General features: G+C 42.2%; 1 long non-coding RNA gene across 1 annotated transcript; it reads right to left on the bottom strand.

Moving 5' to 3' along the window:
* Positions 1-766: 766 nt before the first annotated feature.
* Positions 767-24,854, bottom strand: LOC143516246 (uncharacterized). Its single transcript, XR_013131620.1, has 3 exons — positions 24,754-24,854; positions 18,904-19,102; positions 767-962 (listed from the first exon to the last, which is right to left on the bottom strand). It is a non-coding gene; the product is annotated as an uncharacterized LOC143516246 (long non-coding RNA).
* Positions 24,855-25,816: the final 962 nt, after the last annotated feature.

Here is a 25,816-nt window from a genome sequence, read left to right as displayed (position 1 = left end):
GTGGAACACAGAAAGACTCACACACAACTAACAGACTAACACAACACAAAGACAGTAGACAAACTTTTAATATTCAAATTCAACTGAAATGTCACAACTGCAATAAACTAACATACACACACACACACACACACACACACAAATCACAGTTTAAAGCAACACCAAACATTAAACATAACTTGAGTGTGTGCGGAGCATGCCGGGAGCTCTTGCAGTGGTCCTCTGCGCTCTGACTTTGGCCCTGAGCCGAGGTCCATGGCAGATGGTGGTTAGAGAGTGACTACTTTCACACCTCCTATCTGGCTGCAAATTAATAAGTAGTTTGTGACCAGGATAACAAAATATCTCATAGCAGAGAGTTTGATATAGCAGTTGTCCCTTCTGTATGTCAGTAGTAGTTCACAACCAGTGATCTTTTGTGCCAAGTTCACAGATCTCTCTAACACATTTGTGTCTTGCACAGATTGAATACCAGCCGTCTCCGAGACTAAGAATCTCTCAGCCCTGAAGTGTGAGATCTTGATTGAGCCCTTACAGTGCTTACTTCAAACATAGTTAAAACGGACTGAAATTAACAGCCAGTATTAAGTATCAATCCAGTATTACAGATTTATTTCAAAACCTGGCATTTCTAAATAAGTGAATCAAGTTGAACTGGCACAAAATACTTTTAAGCAGAATGTTTTTCATTAATTGAAACAAATATCTTACATCTTATTTTTCCCCTGTTGGCTTTGACCACTGTAATGCTATGAACAAAGTAGCCAAAGTCATTTTGTAGTTTCGAGTGATTCAGATTAGGGAGAGCAGATCATATTTTTAGAGCGTGGGGCATCCAAACACAGACAAGCAGCAATCATAAACGGAGTCATCTACATCCAAGGGCTCTGCATCCGTCAAGCATTCTAGCACAATAGCTACTGTGCTTATGCATTAAGGGCTTTGATAATCCACTGTGCAGCCTGCAGGGAAGGGAGAAGCAACACAAATTAGACGATTAAGAAACCCGCCGCGTCGTCCTCCCGAGAACACCCCATCTCGGCCTGGACCACATCCATCCTGGCTGTCGTGTTCCATCAGAGGCGTCATTTACGCCACGGTGAATCAACACGATCCTCTCACGTCGCTCCGTCTCTCCAACATGACGTGACCTCATTTTTTCTTTTTTTTTTTTTATACTGAACAGCCACAATGGTTTGCCCGCCAACCACAAAACACATTTGCCCCACAATTCTCCAAGCCAGACAACGACTGAGGTGCGTTTAAATCTGTCCAAAGATTCAACGCTGGTGTCAACAGATCAGTTCCCAATCATCCCTCTTCTACCTCTCCTCCATAAAGCAGGAGAAAATTATTTATCAGTCCGTGTGCAGGGAATTTCACAATGTCTGATAGCATGATGTAGGTGTCGCTTATAGGTGTGCGTGGTGTAGAGAGCTGGGCTACACTTCCTCACCATCTCCATGATTTAGTGTTTCCAGACCTATCATGGGTTGTGATGAACTGTTCCTACATCCACAATGAGCTGCATGGGTGGGGGTGGGGGGGAATAGTTTCATGTGTGTATGTTGGGAGAGCTCCACCACAGTCAGGTGATTGCTTTAAGAAACTTCAGATGAGACCCCTCCACTACATTAATCTGCATTAGTCTCTTTGTACCCAGCCTGAACACCCTCACCGGCCTCATTAAGCTCTGAGTGCTGCAAGTACTTCATAATAGCAAGTTGCCTGAATGGAGCCGTACCGCGTTATCTTTACAAAAGTGCGGCACCATAAAAAAGGCTGTCGGACAAAAAAAAAAAAAAAAAAAGGAAGAGCAGCTTCTTTAATGCCGTATTCTCAGGACAGTAACATCACCGTCGGCCATGGCTAAGAGCACTCAGGCCTTTTTCTAATGTCGCGACAGCCTCACAGCAGAGCAGTGGCCAAGCTTTTAGAAATGTATTTACATGCACAGTGCACACTTCAAACCTCCTGTTCTGGCAGACGGAGTCTGTATTCCGCGCCGTATCCATCTCGCAGAAATGGCCCTGCATACTGTACTTGTTAATGCATTAGCCTGCCAACAACAATAACGTGCAAGGTGTGAACAATGCACGAGGCCAATAGCCGGAGTGTTCCTATGCCCACAAGCTGTCTCGTAACACTGCCGAAGGGAATTGTGAATGTTCTCCGCGTAAGGAGGACTCGGATTTAGCATTCCCTCGCCACACTTTGATACTGTATTTATTAGTCTTCTTCCACCTCCTAACACAGAGTAAACATATGCAGGAAGAATCATCCATATGTCTCTATTCTAAAAGTCATACAGTGCAACAGTAAATATTTTTCAATCAGACATGCCTTTCCTCCTCTAGTGCTCCTCTCTTTAGAACATGGGTAAATAATTACGGAGTGGGGGAAAATGACAGGTAAGACAAACGGCTGGACGGCAAGTGCCTGTGATGAAACATTTGCATGTCTGATCACAGTCCAGCCCACACGGAGCACAGAAGCGCAGCAGCGAGTGGTGGGACGTGATGCAGGTGGGCGTTAAACAGAGCTTATCCTGCAGGGTGGGGGCAGATGCCCAGTGCTGCCTCACTCATCATAACCTGCCAAGGAGAAACGCAAGCAGGTCAATGCATGCATCCCTGTGACACTGTCCCAATTACCCAACACAGTATTGATCTCTGTCTGCCTACATTCACCAATCAGCAAGCAGGTTGGATAAATAGGACTCGTTACGGTCCAATTAGGACCATAACTTATTCTAGAAGCACTTCATCCAAGTGACACAAAGCTTCAGTTTGAATGAATGATTAATGGTTTGCACAAGGCAATGACCGAAGCATTTGACATTAAAAATGTTAGTGGATATAACCTAGTCATTAGTGGCAACTTGGTTATCAAGGTTATATAATTCAAGAAGCGTTACCGTCCATTTACTGCACTTCTGGAAAACGTCAGCTGCCTGTGAAGAACAACTTCAGTACTTAAAATTCAGTTTGTCATATAGATGGTCACTTACTGATGGCCCCTGCAGAAACCAAGATTGCAACCAGTGTGGTAACAGATGAAGAATCTGTTTTTAGTACTTCTGCAGTAAACGTACCTCACTCAGAAATCTTCAGAGATTTCTGGAAGGATCTGCTAAAATTGTGGACATTCTTGTGCTGCTAGGGAGACATTAATCACATTTAGGGAAAGGATGTGTTTACTTGTCCAAACTGTTAGTATTAACTAGTCACATCTCTCTTCAAGTATTACAGACACAGGTGTTTTTTTGGACAGATAAGTAATGACAAACTGTCTCATGCCTTCAGTTTATATCAGTTAATTGCAGAATGTGAGTGCTTAGAGGATTAACAGAAACATTGCATTGACAGTTATTTATTTGTGTACCTAGATTACCAATGAAATTGGGAGTTTATAAAGTATTCACAGAGCACTCCAAAAGCGTGCAAACAAATCAAAGTCCTCATGCAGAAGTTTTGCAAAACAGCATTGAAGGAAAACTCTCATCAGTTAACCATAGGATACAACAGCAGTTCTTTACGAGGACCAGTAATGGAGTGAGCATAATCGAGGCCAGTGTTCCAAATGGAGCAGGACGCCCCCGTCAGCAATGACAGTGAGTCTCAGTGGCGCCTCTCCACTGTCTCAAGGTAAGTGCTGCTTAGGGTCAAGGAGTCGCATTGGCAGGGTTCAAAGCAATGATGGAGGAACAACAACAGTACTCCTGTTCCCAGACGGGCATCTAGGAGTGGGGTGGGGAGCCATGAAACCTGCATTTCACCTCAGTGCACGGTGATCAACAGGCACCTCGTTGCAGCGGGAGCTGCAGACACCTGCATGCATTTTACATGAGAGCCAGAAGTGTCACGATATCTGCAGCTCAAATGTATTCTCACCCAGATGTCAACCTCTTCAAATATTTACATCTGTGATTATGTTTAATAAGCTTCATTACAAAAAGTATTTTAAGGCCAGCCTATTTCTGTCTACCCCTGATCTCCTAAGTAAAGCCCACGACAGTTAGGTTATGCCCACATTCAGGGAATTACACAGTAGGTCTTTGGCAGAACACCCTTGGTGAAATTTTTATCAAGGGGATTTTCTCTGCCTTTTTCCATTTCATTGTTCAGCAATATACCAGCCAATCTGTGTGCCTAATGCTTCATCATTCAAAAATTATAGTGGCAGGCTGCACGCATAAAACAGTGCAGGTCTGTAAAGATCCAGGTGGCATTGTTTGGAGAGATGGTCAGACCATATTAGGGATGCATTCCTTTGTGGGTTCCTGCAGGAATTCCAGGTTTATTTGGATCACAGATAACCAGTTTTCTGCTAGAAAAAGACATAAATTTTTACACCAGTTTTACAGACATAGAATTTGTACTAAAGAACATCCAGGTTTAATATAAATAATATTAAAAAGCATCACTTTTTAGATACTCTGAATAACGCTCTGTATAACCATAAAGATAATGCAAACTAGTGCATAGTGCATGTTGGAATCAAAGGGTTGCAAAGCCACCAAAGGCGAAAACTGTGTGCACACATTCAGTTTAACACCACAGATGGTAATACATCCCCTATATAATATCTGTTAATTAAGAACAAAGAATCACACAAAAAATCACACAGCATAGCTGTTAAACTTCAGCTTTCCTGTATTTGACTATCCAAAACAACTCATCACGCGAGGAGCGTGTGTGATTCATCATGACCTGTGATGGAAACCTAAAAGCTTATAAATCATAGGTAAACATCAAAAAGCAGAGAACCTTGGTCTGGATATTTATTTTGGACTCTGTGCACACCCTTCTTTACGTCTTTTGCAACCACACATCAACTTAGAGAAAGGACAGAATATGACGAGTGTTATCGACCCCAGGCAAATAAGTGCTTTGGAGATATTACACCAAAATTCAAAAATAGCGCATGACATTTCAACCCCATTCTAACCCTAATCTTAGATATATAGATGAAAACAAAAATATGTTTTTTTGTCTCAAAAATGCTACTACTAAACAATAAAAGGTTTTAAACTTCTTTACCTCACCTTGTGGGCATTTCCTTCAACTCTTAGTCATATGTATGACCTTTATTGAAATTACTTTTCATTGGAATAGGTCAAAGCCATCATGTACAAAACCAAAAACCAGCCAGAATAAGAGAATGGAGGACTGTTTAGCATGTGGAATATTCCAGGTCAAGTTTTGACTCTGCTTTTATTCCCCACTTGAATCAGGTGGAGGTCATCTCTGTTTAGGACCCTCTTGAGAGAAATGCCACACACAGAAGAATGATGCTTAACCCTGCAAGGGCCATCTGTAATTTTTTTGTCAGTATCACAGGAGTTAATAAAAAAAAACTCACCACAAATGAACCCTGTATCTATTTGTGGCCCTTACAACAATAATTGATGAGAAGCCTAACAATACAGCATTGATAGGTACATGAGCCTGTTTGAGAATCCCATCACAATTCACCGCACTGTGCAGCTGTCCTTGAGATGGAGAGGACTGCTTCAACTTCATGTGTGACAGGAGGCTTTAATGAGGGAAGGACGTGTGAAAGCACTTCAGGTGGAGCGGCGCTTGAATAAGGGCGCAAAACGGTCATGATTAGACACCGTAATGAGAGGAACTGTGTGTGGCAGCGAGGACCAAATTGAATGTGATGCACATTGAGCTGAAAGGAATGGAGTCAATTTGATTGAGGTAAAGGTATTACTGTGTCCTGCTCTGTGTCCCGCTCTGGTTATTGTAAAGGTATTACTGTGTCCCGCTCTGGTTATTGTAAAGGTATTACTATGTCCCGCTCTGTGTCCCGCTCTGGTTATTGTAAAGGTATTACTGTGTCCCGCTCTGTGTCCCGCTCTGGTTATTGTAAAGGTATTACTGTGTCCCGCTCTGGTTATTGTAAAGCAGCGGTCCCCAACCACTGGGCCATTTGGTACTGGGCTGCACAGAAAAAAATATATAAATATATTTTATCGATGATCAGAGTCAGAGTGATGTTTTATTTTGAAAAAATATAAAAAGTTTTGGGATTCTTTCCCAATTACATCGGTCAGTGTGTCTGGTGAGTTTGATTTTTATGCGGTTTATATTTGTTTTTGTCACGCTACAGCTCCGGACCCCTCCCTTCGGGCGTGTCTTAATGTAATCTGTGTCTTTATGTACATCAGGTGACGTGGCAGGGTGTGTGTGTGTGTTTGTTCACATTTGTCGTCCTGTGCTCGTCGTGATTTTGTTAAATATGCGCTGCCTACGCCTACACAATCAACGCAAGTGTGTTGCACCCTGAAACCGCCTCGTCATTAGGACTGCACCTCCGCATTACAGTTTTTATGCCATATAATTTTATTTCATCATATTTACCCCCCCCCCCCCCCCCACACACACACACACACACACACTCACACACTTTAAAGGCCAGTCCGTGAAAATATTGTCTAACATATAATCGGTTCGTGGTCCGCTCTGGTTATTGTAAAGGTATTACTGTGTCTCGCTCCGGTTATTGTAAAGGCATTACTATGTCCCGCTCTGATTATTGTAAAGGTATTACTGTGTCCCGCTGTGGTAATTGTAAAGGTATTACTGTGTCCCGCTCCAGTTATTGTAAAGGCAATACTGTGTCCCACTCTGGTTACTGTAAAGGTATTACTATGTCCCGCTGTGGTAATTGTAAAGGTATTACTGTGTCCCGCTCTGGTTATTGATTAGGCCAATCTACAGAGTATTGGAAGAGCGTAGCACAAATTGGCAGCAGTGTAAAGTGGAATTCGCAAATAAGGAAAGCACACACTATGATAAAAGAACAGTGGATAAAGACAAAAAAATAGTGAACGTGGTTTAAAAGACACCGTGAGCATGAACTGCTCAGTGACCAAGCTGTCCAATATGTGGCATTTGGTTCATACATGGAAACTGCATTCAAAGACACTGATGAAAATAACAAGTGGAGGAATTTTATAAATATTTATTAGGGCAGAGAGGGAGAGAACTTAGAAAGAACTTAGGAAGAGCTGACCATTACCATGTTAATGGATCGTTTTAACAACCACTGCAGCCCAGAGCCAAATGGATCTGTTGAGTGGTACAAATTCACATTCATGTGAAGGTTTATGTGACGGTATTTACAAGTATGTTATTTGATAATGCTAGCAGGTACATAACATTTCAGCATGCTAAAGGACTCACTAATAAAGTACAGAATGTTTTGCATCATGCAGAGTTGGCATTTGTGAGAATGCATTCTGAGAAAGGGTGATGTGACATTAGAAGAGGCATACACAGTAAAACAACCCAACAGGGCTGGTCTGTGCATTCTGTGGTGGAAAAACATAAACAGGAAAAAAAGAGAGTTGGCCAACCAAGTCTGGGAAACAATGCAAAAACTGTGGAAAAAGACATGGAAAAACCTGTTTGCAACAGAACGAAGAGCAAACAACTTTTATTCAAGAGTGCCTAGTGTGATAGTACCAGAACAGGAGCTGTTCCAGGTAATACTCAGCATTCAGTCACATCCAGAAGGGGAAGAAATGTGAAAACAGCTCTTTGCAACTACACCCATTGGAGAAAGGCTGGTGAAATTCCAACTAGACTGTAGAGGTAGCTGAACTATAATGCCAATTCATCTACTCACCCTGACACAACACTAGAAAAAGCACAACAGATCTTAACGATATACAAGAGTACACCGGAACCCCTGGGCACAAGCAGAATAGCAATAAGAACGAAATGGGAGGCTATATCACTTAGAATTCATTGTGGTAGGAAAGAACACCTCAGCACCTTTGCTTTGGGAGAAGAGGCAGTGAAAGTAATTCTTACTTAATAAGATTCAGAGAGACAACATTCTCGTCATTGATGACATTGTCATGAAAGCCCATGATGAGAGAGGTCTTGGGGACATGACACCCATGCAGAGTGAATATGCTGATGTACTCCAAGGTAATGGTTTCCTACTGAAAACCTTGAAGGGTGAGCTACAAACACTACAAGAACAGGACAAGTGAAGAACAGTACAAAGAGGACCAGCAACATGGCTGTGGTGGAAAAGCCACGGGGTATGTTAGGAAAATGTACAGATCCTCTGAACAGAGCTGAAAAAGATTTGTTTTCTTCTTCTAACAACAGACTCAAATAGACACTAACCCTAATGTCTCCTAACAACAGACCCTAAGCCTTTTGTCTCCTACCAATAGACCTTAACCCTATTGTCTCCTACAACAGACTAGGGCTGCCATGATTAGTCGACTAGTCACGATTATGTCAACTATTAAAATAGTCGACGACTAATTTAATAGTCGATGCGTCGTGTTTCTCTCCATACTGCTGCGGTCGCGTCTGCCTTTCTGTCCCTAACGCACATGCACAGTAGTGGAAACCAAGGTAGACAGTGGACGACATCCCAGGACATTATACAGACTGGTATCATGGCTACCCGGCTACGGAACTCAAAAGTGTGGGATCATTTTCCGTAACCAGGTTCCGAAACGCGTGCAATATCTGCAAGGCAGAACTTTCCTTCCACGGCAGCACAACCGCAATGTACGAGCACCTGAAGCATGTTGTGGCTTATTGCAGGGCCGGCGCCAGAACATATACAGTGAGGGGGCGTCAGAAAATTTCGGGGGGGTGTTGGCGAACGTAAGTTGTTGAGCAGGGGGGGGGGGGGGTGTTGGCGAACATAAATTGTTGAGCGGGGGGGGGGGGGGGGGGGGGGGTTAAGCGTGTAAGGATTGTCGAGCGGCCGAGGGGGCACCATGTAGCGATTGTTGTAAAATAAATGGGTTTTGTTTTTTACATTGAGGGGGCGCGACACCTCGCACCTCGCCCATTTGCCCCCCCGTGGCGCCGGCCCTGGCTTATTGTGACAATGATGAAGAGGGACCGTCATCTCTGTAATCTAAATCGCTAGTTAGCTGCTAACGTTACCGTAAACAGAGCGTTAACTTTGTACTTACTTATCGTGGTAACTGTCAAAGTTAACATTAGTGATGGCGATTTGTTTCATTAGCCTTAGCACGCATTCGTGTGTTTTCTGTAACGTCAGTGAGACCAAAACTTTATTTTTGTGAATAATTCCTTAGTTTCAGGTACCTACCTAATTTGATTTATATGTAGCTATGTTTGATGCCAGAGACAAATGAAAGAAAGAAAAAAAAAATTCTTTATTAATGTATTTATTTTTGCGTTGTTTAAGCCAGTGCCTAATACTTATTTTAATAAGTGTTGCAACAAGTTGCATATTTCATTAAAGGTTTAATGAACTATGATCTTAATTGTTTTTATTTTTAGCTGAAATCTAATGATGATTATATAATAGCAGTTGCATTCTAGTGTGATAAGCTGTATGTTTTATATTCAATTAACGCACGATCCGATTAGTCAACTAATCATAAAAATTAATCGGTGATTAGTCGACTATAAAAATAATCGTTTGTGGCAGCCCTACAACAGACCCCGACTCTATTGTCTCCTAACAATGGACCCTAACTCTATTGTCTCCTAACAATAAACTCTAAAACTATTGTCTCCTAACAACAGACCCTAACCCTAATGTCTCCTAACAATAGACTACAATAGACCACTACCCTATTGTCTCCTAACAATAGACCCTAACCCTAATGTCTCCTAACAATAGACTACAATAGACCACTACCCTATTGTCTCCTAACAATAGACACTAACTCTATTGTCTCCTAACAATAAACCCTAATTCTATTGTCTCCTAACAATAAACTCTAACCCTAATGTCTCCTAACAATAGACCCTAAACCTATTGTCTCCTAACAATAGACCCTAACCCTAATGTCTCCTAACAATAAAGTTCAATAGACCACTACCCTATTGTCTCCTAACAATAGACCCTAACTCTATTGTCTCCTAACAACAGATTACAATAGACCACTACCCTATTGTCTCCTAACAATAGACCCTAACTCTATTGTATCCTAACAATAAACCCTAATTCTATTGTCTCCTAACAATAAAGTACAACAGACCACTACCCTATTGTCTCCTAGCAATAGACCCTAACCCTATTGTCTCCTAACAACAGACTACAATAGACTACTACTCTATTGTTTCCTACCAATAAACCCTAACTCTATTATCTCATAACAATACACTCTAACCCTAATGTCTCCTAAGAATAAACCATAACCTTATTGTCTCCTAACAACAGACCCTAACTCTACTGTCTCCTAACAATAGACCCTAACTTTATTGTCTCCTAACAATAGACCCTACCTCTATTGTCTCCTAACAATAGACCCTACCTCTATTGTCTCCTTACAATAGACCCTAACTCTATTGTCTCCTAACAATATACTCTAAACCCATTGTCTCCAAACAAGTGACTCTAACCCTATTGTCTCCAAACAATAGACTCTAACCCTATTGTCTCCTAATAATAGACTCTAACCCTATTGTTTCCTAATAATAGACACTAACCGTATTGCCTCCTAACAATAGACAATGTTGTCCCAGATCTGACCAAAATCAGAGACTTCATGTGAATGTGTGATGTGAATGATGAACTCTACCCTGAGCAGCTGATAGACGAGTCCCACAACCTGACAACTTTCGCAACATGAGATGGACTACCAGGAGTGCATGATCGCTGGTGACATCCTAATCATGGGTGACGGGGAGGATGATGAAACGGTTGAGAGAGACCATGATATTAAACTGAGAACGCTGCTCAGACAGTTCAGAGAGCTGAATGTGGACCAGTTTGGGCCTCAGCAGAGTGATGAGCCTTACACTTGTCATAGCGTGACATCAAAGAGATGGAAAAGCAAGCGCCATTTCAGACATGCCAAGTCCAACGGACATTAAAGGTCTGTAGAGACACGGACAACTATCTCAGCAAATTCTCGGAGCATTTGAGCAGATGAATGTGAGGTCCCGTGACAGCTAACTCACAAAGATGTTTTGCAGAGATGGACAAACCTGTGCAAGAAAGTAAAATGGAACACCAATGTTGAAATATTACAGCCCCAAGGAACAGCTCACATTCTCCATAGTACCAGGGACTCCAGGATACCTTAACAGAGATCGGACCAGGAGCTGTGCTCACACAGGCAGCTCATGCAGGAACAGAGTGCTCACACACTCTGAACGAGGGGGAGCTCACACAGAAAAGAGCAGGTTTGGCCATTTTGTCAGGCATGGAGAAATTCAATAAATATATGTATGACAAGACACCGAAGATTGAGTGCACTCATAAGTCACTGAAAACCATCACGAGGAAAGCACTAAGGAGTGTAGTGAAGAGACCAGCTGCATGAACATGACCTCAGTGTCACCAAGACACCAGATCTGACAACACACCTGATACTCAGCAGGTTCCACGGAAACTGAAAGGAACACCATTAACATGATGCAGTATTTGTCAATATCAGAGAAAAGTCTGCATAAGGTTCTGGGTGACACACAAAGAGATGACAATTACATTACAACCATTACAGGCACAGACATAATCTCTGAAGCAGAACATACCCAGACAGCCACAACCCTAGCCACGCACAAGGAAGGACAAAGGCTTGGTCTTTGCATTGCAAGATGAGCTAAGCAGGCAGGATGGAACCAGCAGTAGTCCCAGTCAGTAAGGAACAGGAAATGACAGAGAGAACCCATTCATCACATTTGGGCATCAGAAACTGTTGGCACAGGACCATGTGTCTGCTGGCCAGGAATGAGAAAGACATCCCGAACATTCACTGGAAAGCGTGTGGGGTGCAGAGCCACAGATACAAGGCAAAAGAAAGAAACACTGTGTCCACTGAGACCATGGACAAAGGTTGGAGCAGATATATTTACATTCCACACCAGGAACTGTCTGGTCACATCTTTTTCTACTTTTCAAACTTTTGGGAAGTTTGCTTCCCAGTTACAAGATTGATCACTGTCATTCATAATTTTAAAGCTCAAGTTTTAATAACAGGGCTGGAAACTATATTCAGGGGCTTGACGTGTGGCCCGGATGGGGGGGGGGGGGGGGGGGGGGGTTTGTGAGTGAGCGGGGGCAGAGAGATAAATCTGTGGGTCACAATGCTCTACCCACCTGTGGAACTCTGCTCTACCCACCTGTGATAGAAATGAGTCCAGCCATGAAGGATAAATCATCTTGACAAGCATATTACTACAACAGAGGGACAGGACACCTCTCAGAGCAGAGACAACACATCACATGTATTAGACACCTGACACAGTGTAGATCGTATGCACGTAAACTGGACAATGAGACAATTCTAAGACGAAACAAAATACACCCGAGAAACAGAACCAAAATGGGAAAGCAGTGAACACCCACACCTGAATCAAAATGGAACTTCACTGGGATACAACAAAACTCAAATACTGTTTGGCTTGCTCATTAGGGATCTGGACCCATACGATTGTAAAGCTGCTTTATGACAACATGTGTTGTGAAAAGCGCTATATAAATAAATTTGACTTTGACTTTGACTTTGACTGTTAGGGTAGACACATATCAAGAAGGACCCAATATGGAAAATGCTGTGAGGTAAAGAAGTAGAAGTAATCAATAAGCCAGCACACCTTAAAGATTTTGTCTGAAGCAAGTGTATTTATGCATAAGTAGAGTTGAGGGAATTTTGATCAAGTAAACCAACATATTGCTGTTCAAAGCGTTAATTACACTGTTAATGCATTGATGTACTGTGAATGTCTCGCTCGGTTCATTTTTAGGAAGAGGATATGTTTTTGCTTTAAGTCCATGTTGAAAAACAGGTACGATGTAACAGGAGGAAGTGTGTGTTTGTAGCACAGAGCAGATTGATCGTGGCACACATTGATCGGTAAGGAATGCAGTTGAGCTGATCTAGAGTGGCAGTGAAAAAGACCTGTGTTGCTGGGATTGCTTTGTCCCACTCTTTGGGGGCTGTGTGTGTGTGTGTGTGTGTGTGTGTGTGTGTGTGTGTGTGTGTGTGTGTGTGTGTGTGTGTGTGTGTGTGTGTGTGTGTGTGTGTGTTTTGCGCCCTTCCACTGCACCCTTCTCTCTCGAACTCACCCCTATTCTCACTCAGCAAAAGCAACATGGTACTAGTGTAGGAAACAGAAATATTCCCTATGTGGTTTCCAACTGATGCAGCAACAATGTAAATAAAATATGCATTATTCAGTGTGCTGACTGATGAAAGCTCTCTGACTATTTCTGCAGTATGTGGACAAAAACAATGTTTTACATTTTATCTTAGCACAATGAAGCTTCTACCTTTTGGTTTATGCTTAGATTTTTTTTCTTTTTCAAATAATAATGCAAACTAAAAATATAAATTGCCAATAAACTACTGTGGTGACAAGCACTTTTTGCATATTCAGTAAACAAAAGGAAACATTAGAAGAGTCTAGCCAATCAGAAAAAAGCTTTGATGCTAACATGTTTAACTATTAAAGAGATGTTTAGTTGGTAACCATTAAAACCATTCAGACAAAATCCATGAGTCTACAATTAATCTTTCTCTGTTATTACATTTTACAACCACATTTGAAGCCATTGTAGAAGCTATAATGTATGTTATGTATGTGCGTACGAGTGTTTGTCTGTCAGAAAAAGACATCAACAAGTCATAGATCAGTACTTCATTATTCTTGAGAATAATGCAATAACGGGAAAAGCCATAGTTCAGGTCTTCTGGCTATATTCTTGTCATAAACACAAACCCTGTGTTGTGAACTGTGTTCCAGCAGCAGTGGTGGAGCTAGACTTTTTTTCAAGGGGTGGCCAAAGGGTCACCAAGGCTTTATCAGAGGGGTCCATATACAAATGATGAACGAAAGGAAACACATATTTTTTCTTAAAATGACCATTTCCAGTGGGGTGGCACTAGGGGTGGCAAGCGCTCTGTTGGCCCCTTTTGGCTCCACCACTGACCAGCGGAAAATGCTGTTCTGATACAAATATAACAAGAGGATTCGATAAAGTTAAGGAGAACAGAGAAATTCAAACCGGAAAATGTTTTAGCCAGGGAGATTCACAGAAAGATTCACACAATTCCAACCCAACTGGCACTCAATCAAACTCATTGTCAATGACGCACTGCAAGCACTAGATTCTTTGGCAAGTCTGACCACCATGTCCGGCCTAAACAGCACATGTGCTCCTCCCATCAAAAATAACAAGCCCTAATGAACCATTTGTGTAAAACCTTTCACAGAGTCGGCAACTTGCATCAAAGTGAGGGTCGCTAATTTAAAAAACAAATCTGCTGAAATTGCTATAGGAGACAGCAGTTCAGGCAGTGGATTAATTACATGACCGTTACCCAGCACCCCCCCCCCCCCCCCAAGCATGCATTTTACCTTTGAGAAGTGTTGTGCCACATGGCATATAAAAATATGTTACACCCAAACTTAACGCCTGCAGGACGAGGCAATCTCGCCATTGCTATGGGCAGACAAGTGGAGGACTCAGTAGAGTAGAGCAATAAAATACAGCAACTCATGGGATGTATGGAATTTACAATTAGTCAAAAATCTCTGAAGTCCTGCGTCGTTGCCAGCAGGAGCAATATCCAATTAACACCACGACAGGCTTCCTTCAGATGAAGACGACCAGGGGAACCCGCTGCCACACTCGGCTCTATTTCTGTTCCGAACCTTCACGCACAGCCTGTGTCCAGGTGGACCTTAATAATGGGGACGCGCTGCAGGAAAATGATTGTGTGCGTTGAAATGTGATGAAATTAAAGCTGTGGAATCGGTTAACAACTAGAGCACAAACACTGTTCATTCCCTTTTTGGCAATGAAGAGTGCGAAGGGTCATCCGTAGAGTGGAAGCGCTCTCAGCCTGTGGGAACAAAGCCGTAGCTCTGAAAGGGGCAATCGGCATCGACCGGTTGGAGCTCATTCGGCCATTGTCTCTCAGAAAGGAGCCTACCACGACAAAACGATTAAGAGACGAATTAATAAGTGATACGCGTGCGTTGACTATGAGATCACCTGTGCCCTCCTAGTGCCCCCCTCGCCACGCCGTGTATTACACACTGCAGTCGTTGTTTTGGAAATTGGCTGGTGAAGACTGGATTCATATGTGTGTGTAGGCAGGAGTGCATTAGCGCTCGTGCACAGACTGTGCAGAAGAAGACAGCTGCTTTTCTCTACAGTCGTTTACCTCGAAGCATATTCATGACTGATCAATCATAATACATCTTACTAAGGCCGCCATGTCTAAATTTGAATGCACGACACAGTCAGTCTGGATCCAAGTTCCTACATCCACCCCTATAGTGGCAAACTAAGCATACATCACCTTCAAACAAAACAAACTGCAGTAATTAATGCATTACAGAGTAATGGAGAAAGTGAAAGAGAGGCAAAGAAGAGAGTGCAGGAAGGGTGGTGTGGATGGCATAAAGTGTCTGGGGTGATCTGTGATAGAAGGGTCAGTGTCAGTGTCAATGGCACTGACAAAGACACAGGTGAGGGAGATGGAGATGTTTGAGATGAAGGTGTTGAGATTCTCATTTGGAGTGACGAGGAAGGATAGGATCAGAAATGAGTTTATTAGAGGGTCAGCACATGTAGCATGTTTTGGAGATAAAGTTAGAGAAGCGAGATTGAGATGGTTTGGACATGTACAGAGGAGGGAGGAGAGGTATATTGGTAGGAGGGTCTTGAGGATGGAACTTCCAGGCAAGAGGAGGAGAGGTAGACCTAAGAGGAGGTTTATGGATGCAGTGGTAGAGGATATGAGAGTGGCTGGCGTGTCAGTGGAGAGCACTCAGGACAGGGCCAGATGGAGGAGTTTGATCTGCTGTGGCGACCCCTAAATGGGAATGGCCGAAAGAAGAAAAAGAAGTAATTAGTGCAGAAATGCTGAAGACTAGCATCAATATGTAGTGAAAGGTTTACATGAGGCGTAAGTGACACTGTCCATGGTTGTAGTAGAACCTGGTCCAGCATATCCATCCATCTGGGATTGACACAGATTACAGTATAATCCCATTCTCCAGTAAAATTAAATGAAACGGCTAACTAACAAGTATGGGTACACAAAAACCAAATCACGTCTGTCACGGTATTGTATTTGACCCCCTCCCCCCTTTATTATGGCATATTGGAGCTATCACCACCTCCACCTTCTATTCCAGCTTTGCAGCATTAGTATGTAAATAGCAAGTCAATCCACCCACGGATATGACAAGTAGGAACATCTCTTTAATTAACTCTAATCCGCTTTAGACCCTGGGCAAGAGAGTAGTGGGGTCTGTAGCCAGCGCCGCTACGTACAGCCTCATTCACTAGTTAAACCAAGCCACATATTTGATTCGGGACGGCATAATTCACTCTTTACACTTTTTAAAGCCCCAATCAGAAGCTGGCGAAGCATTACCGCACCAACCCCGAGGGTCACGCCCCCCTCGACGGAGGGCGCAGTCAATAAACAGATCTCGGAGTGGCTGAAACTCCGAGGCTGGGCTTCCGCTGGGAAGCACGTGCACCACCAGTACTAAGTCTAGTCTGCCAGATGGGAGTGAATACATACTGGGGAATGAAGAGACGAGTATGAATATGAACTAGCTGGGGCTTCGTGCCTTCGTACACTTTCATGGGGACGCTCATCTGACGTTCTAATTATACCTGCGGCAGCCTCTCAGCGGCGCCTTTACTCGCACGTCCTCAGGTGGCAAAACAAAAAACAAAACAAAACAAAAACAAGCGTTTGAATCAAAATCCATTTCCATGTCTGAAATGTCGGCTGCACATTATGACCGGGGACCGTACAATGGAAGTGAGCAAGGAGGGGCTGACTCTGTCCACGAAGTCGGGAGACAGGAAAAGTGTCTGCTGCTCAACTCTGGCGATTTGGGCCAGAACACTGCCAGACTGCAGGATTTTGCTGCGTTTGAGATCCATGAACCTTCTAAGCTATACTTATATTTAATCACAGGGTTAAAGTCAGAGGTGAAGATATGTATAAATGCCTTTCTCTTAATTACATCCTTTGACAACTTGTGGGCACCTTGCTGACACTGGGGGCTTTAACTGTGAGCAATAATTAGAATAAAACAGCTGTAATCAAGACCACTAAAGTCTGCCAATGTGTAATTTACTAAGAAGATGCATAAATTAATACAAAGTCCCATGCCAGTGATCAGAACAGAGGGGCTATCTTTAAAATGATCACCAGCAGCAGGCTGCAAAGCTAAATGAATACTTACTACTGCCACAAAACATTTTTTCTTTTCTTTCATTGGTGGGAAAGAAAATAGATCCTAATGTGCTGTTGCTAAGAAATGGAGCACTGTCATGTAGAACCAGTGCTTATATATTAGGGATAAACATATATCTGTCTGAGGAATACGACACCTCGAACAGCATGATATGTGGAGAAAGAAAGCCCTGTGTGTGTGGTGTGTGTCGAGCAGGTTCGGGTGAATGGATATTGACTCGGGGCAAACGTATCCTGATTGAGCTAAAGGAGTGTAAATGAAACACCCAGCTTCATGTTCAGTTTGATCACATCTAAACCACGGAGCGCAAATGCTCTTAGCTGCTAGACACATGCTTGTAATTTTAGGGCTAGAAACACTGTATGGAGGCTTAGAGAAGGACTCCAGTTCCAAAGTTCAGACTTCTGTGTATTCTCCCTGATAAGAAACTGGAGAAACTATCACAGGAGAAACCAGGGGATTAAACTATTCCTGAAATGGCTGGATATTGACATAAAACTTGAGGGACTAGAAACCAGATAAAGGGTGGGTTTATATATCAGCAAAAAAAGCAATTTCTCCCAAATTTACAAACCCCTTGTCAGACAGCAGGAAATCACTTTGCGATGTTTTTTGTCATGCTAGAGACGTGGCACAGCACACTGGGAAGCTAAGCAGAAATAATTTGTTTGTATTTCCAATGGCCACTTTAAACCAGCATTCTTATGATTTACTATTTATCAATTTTCAGTCTGATTGCACTTCCTGTACTATAATGCAGACTGAGCTAATTTCAATTTTGTCATGGATAATGTCACTTCATTTTTTTGCTGCAAAATTCCAAACAAAACATCCATCAAGCTCCCCCATAATATCAACCTTGACAAGGCATTTAAAAACAAACACATATCAAATGTAAAAAATACAAAGGAACAGAGTGCTTTAGTGGTGCACTTATCTCAATCCCTGTGCTAGTGGACTGTACAAATACATTCAGCATGAGCTATTCTCCATATTAATGTATTTCTAACATAAACCAAGATCATGCTGATTATTGTTGACATTTCATTCACTTTTTACGATGGATAGTAATTGCAATGTTTCATCTAAACAGAATACACAGAGACCAATACAAAGGACACACATTGCCTATTTTGGGCAAAGATTGGGCAAACTGATACAGGCCTAAGGCATAAGAAAATATGCATGTGGTTCAGTAATGTAACCTCAGCCTTGCAAGTGTTTTACATGCACTGGTGCATTAGTGTGGTTGGCTGCATTGCTGCTGTGATAGTTCAATATTGCGCACTCTCCCCCAAGAACACAGGGAGACAGGACAAGCACTTTCATATGTCTATGCAGACATGATACGCTAGATGGCTTTTCTGCTCATGTTTGCAAGCACGGGACCTTTAGAGGAGCATGTCAGTATGTTGACTCGCATACATGTACTTGAATGAATTAGAATAACTCATTCTCCTCCCATCACATAAGACAAATAATTATGACCACTATGGTTTTCTGACACAAGAGCAGGTGCTGGCGCCTGATAAGAAATTCCCAACAATCACTCTCCCTCACATTGTTATCCTGGTATTTGGGTATTTATTTTTAATTGTGTTGACAAGCTGTGAAAATTAAATATGAAAATATACATTTGTGCCTAATCTAGAGTGACATGGATTTGCTGTGACTTTCCACACTGAGATAAGCGCACCGTTATCGTTTCAGTGAGGCTTCTGCCCGCCGATGGTCCCCATCCTGTCAGGCTGCAAAACGACGGCGCCCCAGAGTGACGAGGCTGCATGGGTCCCGTCGCTGTGGTCCTCCATCGCGTGGACACTGCCTGTGCAAATCAGCCTGCATCTGCATCTCATGCTGTCCTTCACCCCCTCATGTTGACTGCATGTCTGGTACTGGAATACAGTGAAATTAAGACCAAATATCATTCTGTACTGTTAAAAGAGCCATGCAACATTATCAGCATTACCACACATATTCCACACAGACATATTCCATACAGACATGTTCCACACGGACATATTCCATACATACATGTTCCACACAGACATGTTCCACACAGACGTTTCACACAGATATGTTTCATACAGACATGTTCCAAACAGACATGTTCCTCACAGGCATGTTTCTCACAGACATGTTCCTCACAAACATGTTCCACACAGACACGTTCCACACAGACATGTTCCTCACAGACATGCTCCTCACAGACATGATCCACACAGACATGCTCCTCACAGCTCTGTAACCTAGCTTCAGCAGACTTACATTATTCTTCTGCTGTCCATGGCTTTGTCATTCAATGCTTGCACTTTGCATAGCTGAATTTCACACCTCTACACAATGACTCACTGGTACTCATATGTTTGCTTTATCAGTGTGTAGGCTAGTGAGATTGGTGAGAAGGACATATGGTTTTGGACAATTCCTCCAATTAAGAGAAATACATTAATCATTATTAAAGATGAGCAAACTTTAAGCCAACCAGCTGAAGGGTCTGTGACCTCTGTGCCCTTTGGCCTCATTAAAACTGTAGGACTACATTGACATTACAGTGAGTGACCTCTTGGTAGAGAGATCCAAAATAGGATAAGAATATAAAATATAAAACAATTAAAGAAGAAGAGTAGATATGCCATATTATGGTAATGCATCCACAGTTCCCCAACAGACTATGAGGCAAAGAGGATTTGGGCCTGCAAATCAAACAGGTTCATAATAAAAACAGCACTAAACCCTTGCCACACCTAAAAGGTTTGTCCTCCCTTCCCAGGGTCATTTTTATTAACGCTTCTTAGTGTGATCTCTTACCTGTTATTGCACCTACTTTGCATGGAAAAGAACATAGAACTAAGAAGAAAATGTATTTTTCCCCATACATTTTGTATGTGTGCATATGAACAAACAGTCCTTCACACTTCAGCTGTCACCTCCTGATCAAGCGAATGTATCTGACAGATGTTTATAAACAAAACATTCATCATCTGAATCCTATGTGGAATATTGACAGATTTGTTCAAAAACTGTCACAGTGCATCCAGAAACGTGTGCTTTTACAGTGTGTTGTGATTGTTTCTTTTGAAACTAGGTATACTATTTTAGGTAAGTTAACACACTGGCATCTAATGCAGTCTAATTCAATCTAATAGCAGTATTAAATCTTTCTACCTGGAAAGATGTAATACTGCAAGACATATGCATACAAAAAATGTTTCAGACCAGTACAACTTCACATCTCTTTTAATGATCTAGTAAAGGATGCTAGTACCTCCTTTTTTCCTAATCAAATTTTACTCTCCAAAAGAAACCCAAAGATTTTATTTAATACCATAAACAATATTGTAGCTCCTCCTCCTGTAGCACTGCCATGTCTTTCAGTCAATGACTGTAATAAGTTTCATGTGTTTTTTGTGGAGAAGGTCATGGACATTAGGTCCAGCATTAAGCCAGTGGCAGGTGTTTCCTCTTCTAGCCGCCCACCTTCTCTTACTGTTTTGGATTCCTTTCAGCCTATCAGCTTAGATGATCTGCTGGATGTAATTGTGAGGCTAAAGCCATCAAGTAGCTCCGTGGATGTGATACCCTCTTCATTATTGTTGAAGGTCTTACCTACCGTTGGCCCTGCTATATTGACCATTGTAAATTACTCACTGTTAACAGGTTGCTTTCCATCTTATTTTAAACACGCCACTGTTCAGCCTCTTTTAAAGAAATCAAATTTAGACCCGGCTGTGCTTAAGAACTATAGGCCTATATATCTAAGCTTCCTTTCTTATCCAAAATTTTAGAGAAGGTGGTGGCAAACCAACTGATTACAGTTTTAGAAAATCACAATTGCTACGACTCTTTACAATCTGGGTTTCGGAAGAGGCATTCTACAGAGACTGCTCTCCTGAGGGTCTCAAATGATCTTTTAATGTCTGCTGATGTCGGTGACTGCTCTGTGTTGGTGCTGCTGGATCTCAGTTCTGCGTTTGATACCACTGATCATGAAATACTGATAAATAGGTTATGTGACTGGGTGGGTATATCTGGAACAGCACTTGATTGGTTTATTTCTTATCTCACCGGGAGAAGTTTCTCAGTTACGATGGGAAATTACACGTCTGAGGCAACCCCATTAACCTGTGGGGTTCCACAGGGTTCAGTTTTAGGGCCTTTGTTGTTTTCTTTGTACATGTTACCTTTGGGGCAGATTTTAAATAGTTTTAATATTTCCTATCATTTATTTGCTGATGATATTCAGCTTTATTTCTCTTTTAAACCAAGTGAGGTTCATAGTTTGTCTAGGCTATTAGATTGTCTTCAATCAGAGAATGGACCTCAAATAACTTCCTACAGCTAAATGACAACAAGACTGAGGTACTGATCATTGCTCCCGAAAGGCTTAGTCAAATGATTAAGCAAAATCTTGGGCTTCTTTCCTCTGCTGTCCACTCTAGCCTCCGAAATCTGGGAGTTATTTTCGATCAGTCTTTATCATTTGATTCTCATGTTAAACAGCTGTCAAGATCCTGTTTCTTCCACTTGAGAAATATCAGTAAACTGAGATCTATGGTTTCAACAGCAGATCTAGAGATGCTGATCCATGCATTTATTTCATCTCGCATAGACTACTGTAATGCCTTGTTTTCATCTCTCAGTGTATCAGCTCGTAGACGTTTACAGATAATTCAAAACGCTGCAGCGAGTTTACTGACCAAGTCAAGCAGACGGTCTCACATAACACCCATTTTAAAATCCTTACACTGGCTTCCTGTAGAATTCAGGATCCAGTTCAAGATTTTAACTTTAACATACAGAGCACTACACAACACAGCTCCTGTGTATGTCGCTGACCTGCTCCACCCCTACACTTCATCGCGATCACTCAGGTCAAACAACCTGAGTTTACTGTCTGTGCCACGCTCATGTCTAAAGACTCGTGGAGACCGAGCATTTAAGGTGGTTGCTCCAAAACTGTGGAACACACTTCCTCCACATTTAAGATCAGCTGACTCTGTGGATACTTTTAAAAAACAGCTAAACACTTTCCTTTTTACGCAGGCGTTTAATTAGTGGTGGAGGTTGCAGCCGTTGACCTTGTGCACTGTATTTTATTTCTGTTTTATAGTGTGTGTTTTTGTGTTTTTTATTTTATTTTTTTGTTATTTTATTTTATTTTATTTTACGTTGTAAAGCACTTTGTGGCTTGTGCCTGTGAAAAGTGCTATATAAATGAATTTTACTTTTTACTTTACAACTTAAAAAGCAAAAGGTAACTGGACAATGTAACTTTTATTTATATTTAGCAACTGATAAACTAGCAGTCCTTTTATTGGTTTGAAAACAGTTGGTATTAGTTTGAAGGGATTGTTCAATGACGTGTAAACAGCACCATGAGACATTTTGTAATTTAAGTTTAAAAATGCTAAAGCTACATGTGCACTAATTCATCACAAGAACTGCAGCTCACATACATGCGATGCCCATGTGCACTACACACGGCAACACCACCTTTTCCACCTTTAACTTTAACTTTCTGAACAAATCACTTTCAAAGACCCACAAACATATTCATCTACTTTGTTGCTGACTCACCCCATCAAACACCAGAGCTGTGGCATGGATGAAGACATTCACGCACACATACTCCTACGTAAAATAAACAACTGCACCAAACCTGTCTGTTCTGCCAAAGGGACAAAACACAATTTTCTTGAGTGAGAGTCGAAAGAGTGCACAAAAATCAGTTAAACACCCACACAGTCTGTTCAGAGAGAGACAGCTAATGGATCCGGGTCGATAAAAGGTCGTGCCCTTTAAAGTGAGATGGGGTAATTACTCCCAAACATTCTCACTGTTAATGTGTTGGGCTACCTTTGGCAAAGCATGCCCACTTCCCTGATCCTCTCCGTGCCCACATCCCTGATCCTCTCCATGCCCACTTCCCTGATCCTCTCCATGCCCACTTCCCTGATCCCCTCCGTGCCCACTTCCCTGATCCCCTCCATGCCCACTTCCCTGATCCCCTCCGTGCCCACTTCCCTGATCCCCTCCGTGCCCACTTCCCTGATCCCCTCCGTGCCCACTTCCCTGATCCTCTCCATGCCCACTTCCCTGATCCCCTCCGTGCCCACTTCCCTGATCCCCTCCCTGACAACTGTTCATTTCACAGTCGACATGGAAGACATGTAAGTATTGTTTCTTGGGGAATACTTCTCTCAAAGTATTAGCCCACCGCATTCAATTTATCACATTTAGTCCATGCACGGGCACTAATTATCTTTTATTTTCATGTATCAACAGGGACAGAGCCCTGACTTCCTTGCTCAACTCTTTTCTAACTTGGCCTGTCAAGAGGCAGCAGCGTACATAATTCATTTCCAAGGAACTTCCCACACTGTCTCTTAATCCTCATCAACAGTCCTCGCTGGCTTTCTAGCACCTACAAATTGGATGGACCTTTACTGTTGTTTTTAATATTGACCCAGTATTGACCCAGTATGAACAAGCGCAGATACAGTAAGCAACCCCCTATGATGTAACCATCAGACTGTACACGTGAAGACGTACTCTGTCATAATCATTCATTTGTCCCTAAAATGCTTGGCAATTTAAATATATCAAGAGAACTATGGCAGCTGTTTGAACTAATGTGAAAGGATAAAACGCTCTTGAGATTGCAAGAGTATGGCTCATGAAACAGGCAGGCCGGTGAAAACCTCAGACACATGTCTGCTTGCACCATGCACAAGAGACCCAGTCTCATCCAGCCTCTGTGTCTACTCAATTCACTAGAGCAAAGTGACTGGCTTGAAAATCCAAACAAAGCTCCAATTTCCCGAACAGCAGGGCAGACTCCACAGCCATCACCCTGTTTCCGAACATTAATACGGAAATATGGCTTTAAAGATTTTAATGGTGAAAGGACCAGATTTATACTTTAAGCATTTAAGCCTTGCATACAATCTTTACTCAGGGAATTCATAAGAGATCAAGATTTGGAGAGTCTTGTATTTACAGCATTAGCATGTGTTCTTCCCCATGGTCACCAACGCAATTCCTCTTTACATCGTTTTTCTGGATAACTGATCAGCCTGATGACACACTCTCACAGGGACTACAGTTAAGAGGATACCCCTGTTCACCCATGTTACATTTATTATGTAGCCTAATGCGAATACAGAAACACAGAAAGCATTTGTAGACAGATAATAGAAGCAGCTAAAAAGTGTAGACATACTAAAAGTGGCCAGTGTCCTGTTGTAAATCTGCAGAGAAGATCGTAGCTGCTCTGGGTGGTATGGGTAGCGTATTAGCATGCTGCAGGTGCTAGCCAGGCCTCTGTGTTAGATCTGTAGCCCAGTCTGAAAGCATGCCACATAGTCAATAGTCTTTTGTTTGTTTGTTTGCTTGTTTGCTTTGTTGTTGTTTGTGGTGGTGGTCTTTTCAATAATCACCAGTATTTCAGCTACAAGCTCTCACAGCACATTCTCTCCCAGTAAGAGACTGTTGTTATTTTGACATTAAAAGCACAACACACAGCAGCAGAAGTTCGACTCACAGAATAACAATCGCTCGATCCAGCTTCGTAATTAGTCCGTTCCACTGGCACCATTATACAAGCTTACAGCATCGTGTCATAATCAAATGATGTTGTTGTTCTGGAATACAGACACACAGATAATGTCAAATTTGGTCTCTTTTTATAAAGCCATTAGGGTATATAATGGCTTTATAAAATGTTTCTTTTTCATGAGAAAACTTTTTCTATTTCCCTATACAAGAATGAACAAATATTTGATATTGATATATTTAAGAAGTGCCCATTTTCAGAACAGTCTTCAGAGCAACATTCAAAGGTTTTCAGAAAACCCCACTTAACAAATAAATGGCAGAAGAGACTCTTTCTCCTAAGAGCAGGAATTCCTTTTCTGTGTTTTCTGTGCTACAGCATGAATAAAGAGGCCTGTGAAAGTGCTCCATGCTGTTGTGTGTGCTAGAGGGATAGTGTCAGGGCAGCTAGCAGAGCTGCATGCAGGTAAAACCTCAGGTGATGTTTATTGGAACAGGCAACACGCCCAGAATCCAAACCAAAGCACAAAACTGAAAAACAGGCACATGGTCTTAGTACTCAGTACCAAACAGAAAGCAAAGGTACAATAAACACGCCGAGTTCACTAACCATAACATCTAAAATGAGACACTGGGGGAAGGCTTAGAAATGTGGCTTGGGTCAAAAGACTTCACACAGAACAAAGGAAAGAACAAAACTTAAATACAAGTAACGATGATGGAGTAATAGGAGACAGGTGAGCATGATTTGGAGACTGGCCAATCAGAGAAGGTGAAGGTGCTGGAAGGCATGATGAAAGGCATGGAATTCTGGGAACTGGAGTTTGCAGCCTAGGGAGGGCCATGACATACACACACACACACACACACACACACACACACACACACACACACACACACACACACACACACACACACACACACACACACACACCCTCACCCACATATATGAGAATGACCCATCAGACAGTAGTGTGGCTTCTTTGAAAAATTTTGGTTTGACATGTTTCCATCTCTAACTTCATTTATGCTACAAATTGATAATACTTGGC

The sequence above is a fragment of the Brachyhypopomus gauderio genome, chromosome 6 (assembly GCF_052324685.1).
Source record: "Brachyhypopomus gauderio isolate BG-103 chromosome 6, BGAUD_0.2, whole genome shotgun sequence".
Taxonomy (NCBI): Eukaryota; Metazoa; Chordata; class Actinopteri; order Gymnotiformes; family Hypopomidae; genus Brachyhypopomus; species Brachyhypopomus gauderio.
Note: the sequence above shows the minus strand (reverse complement) of the source record. Positions and strands in the feature narration are given on the sequence as shown.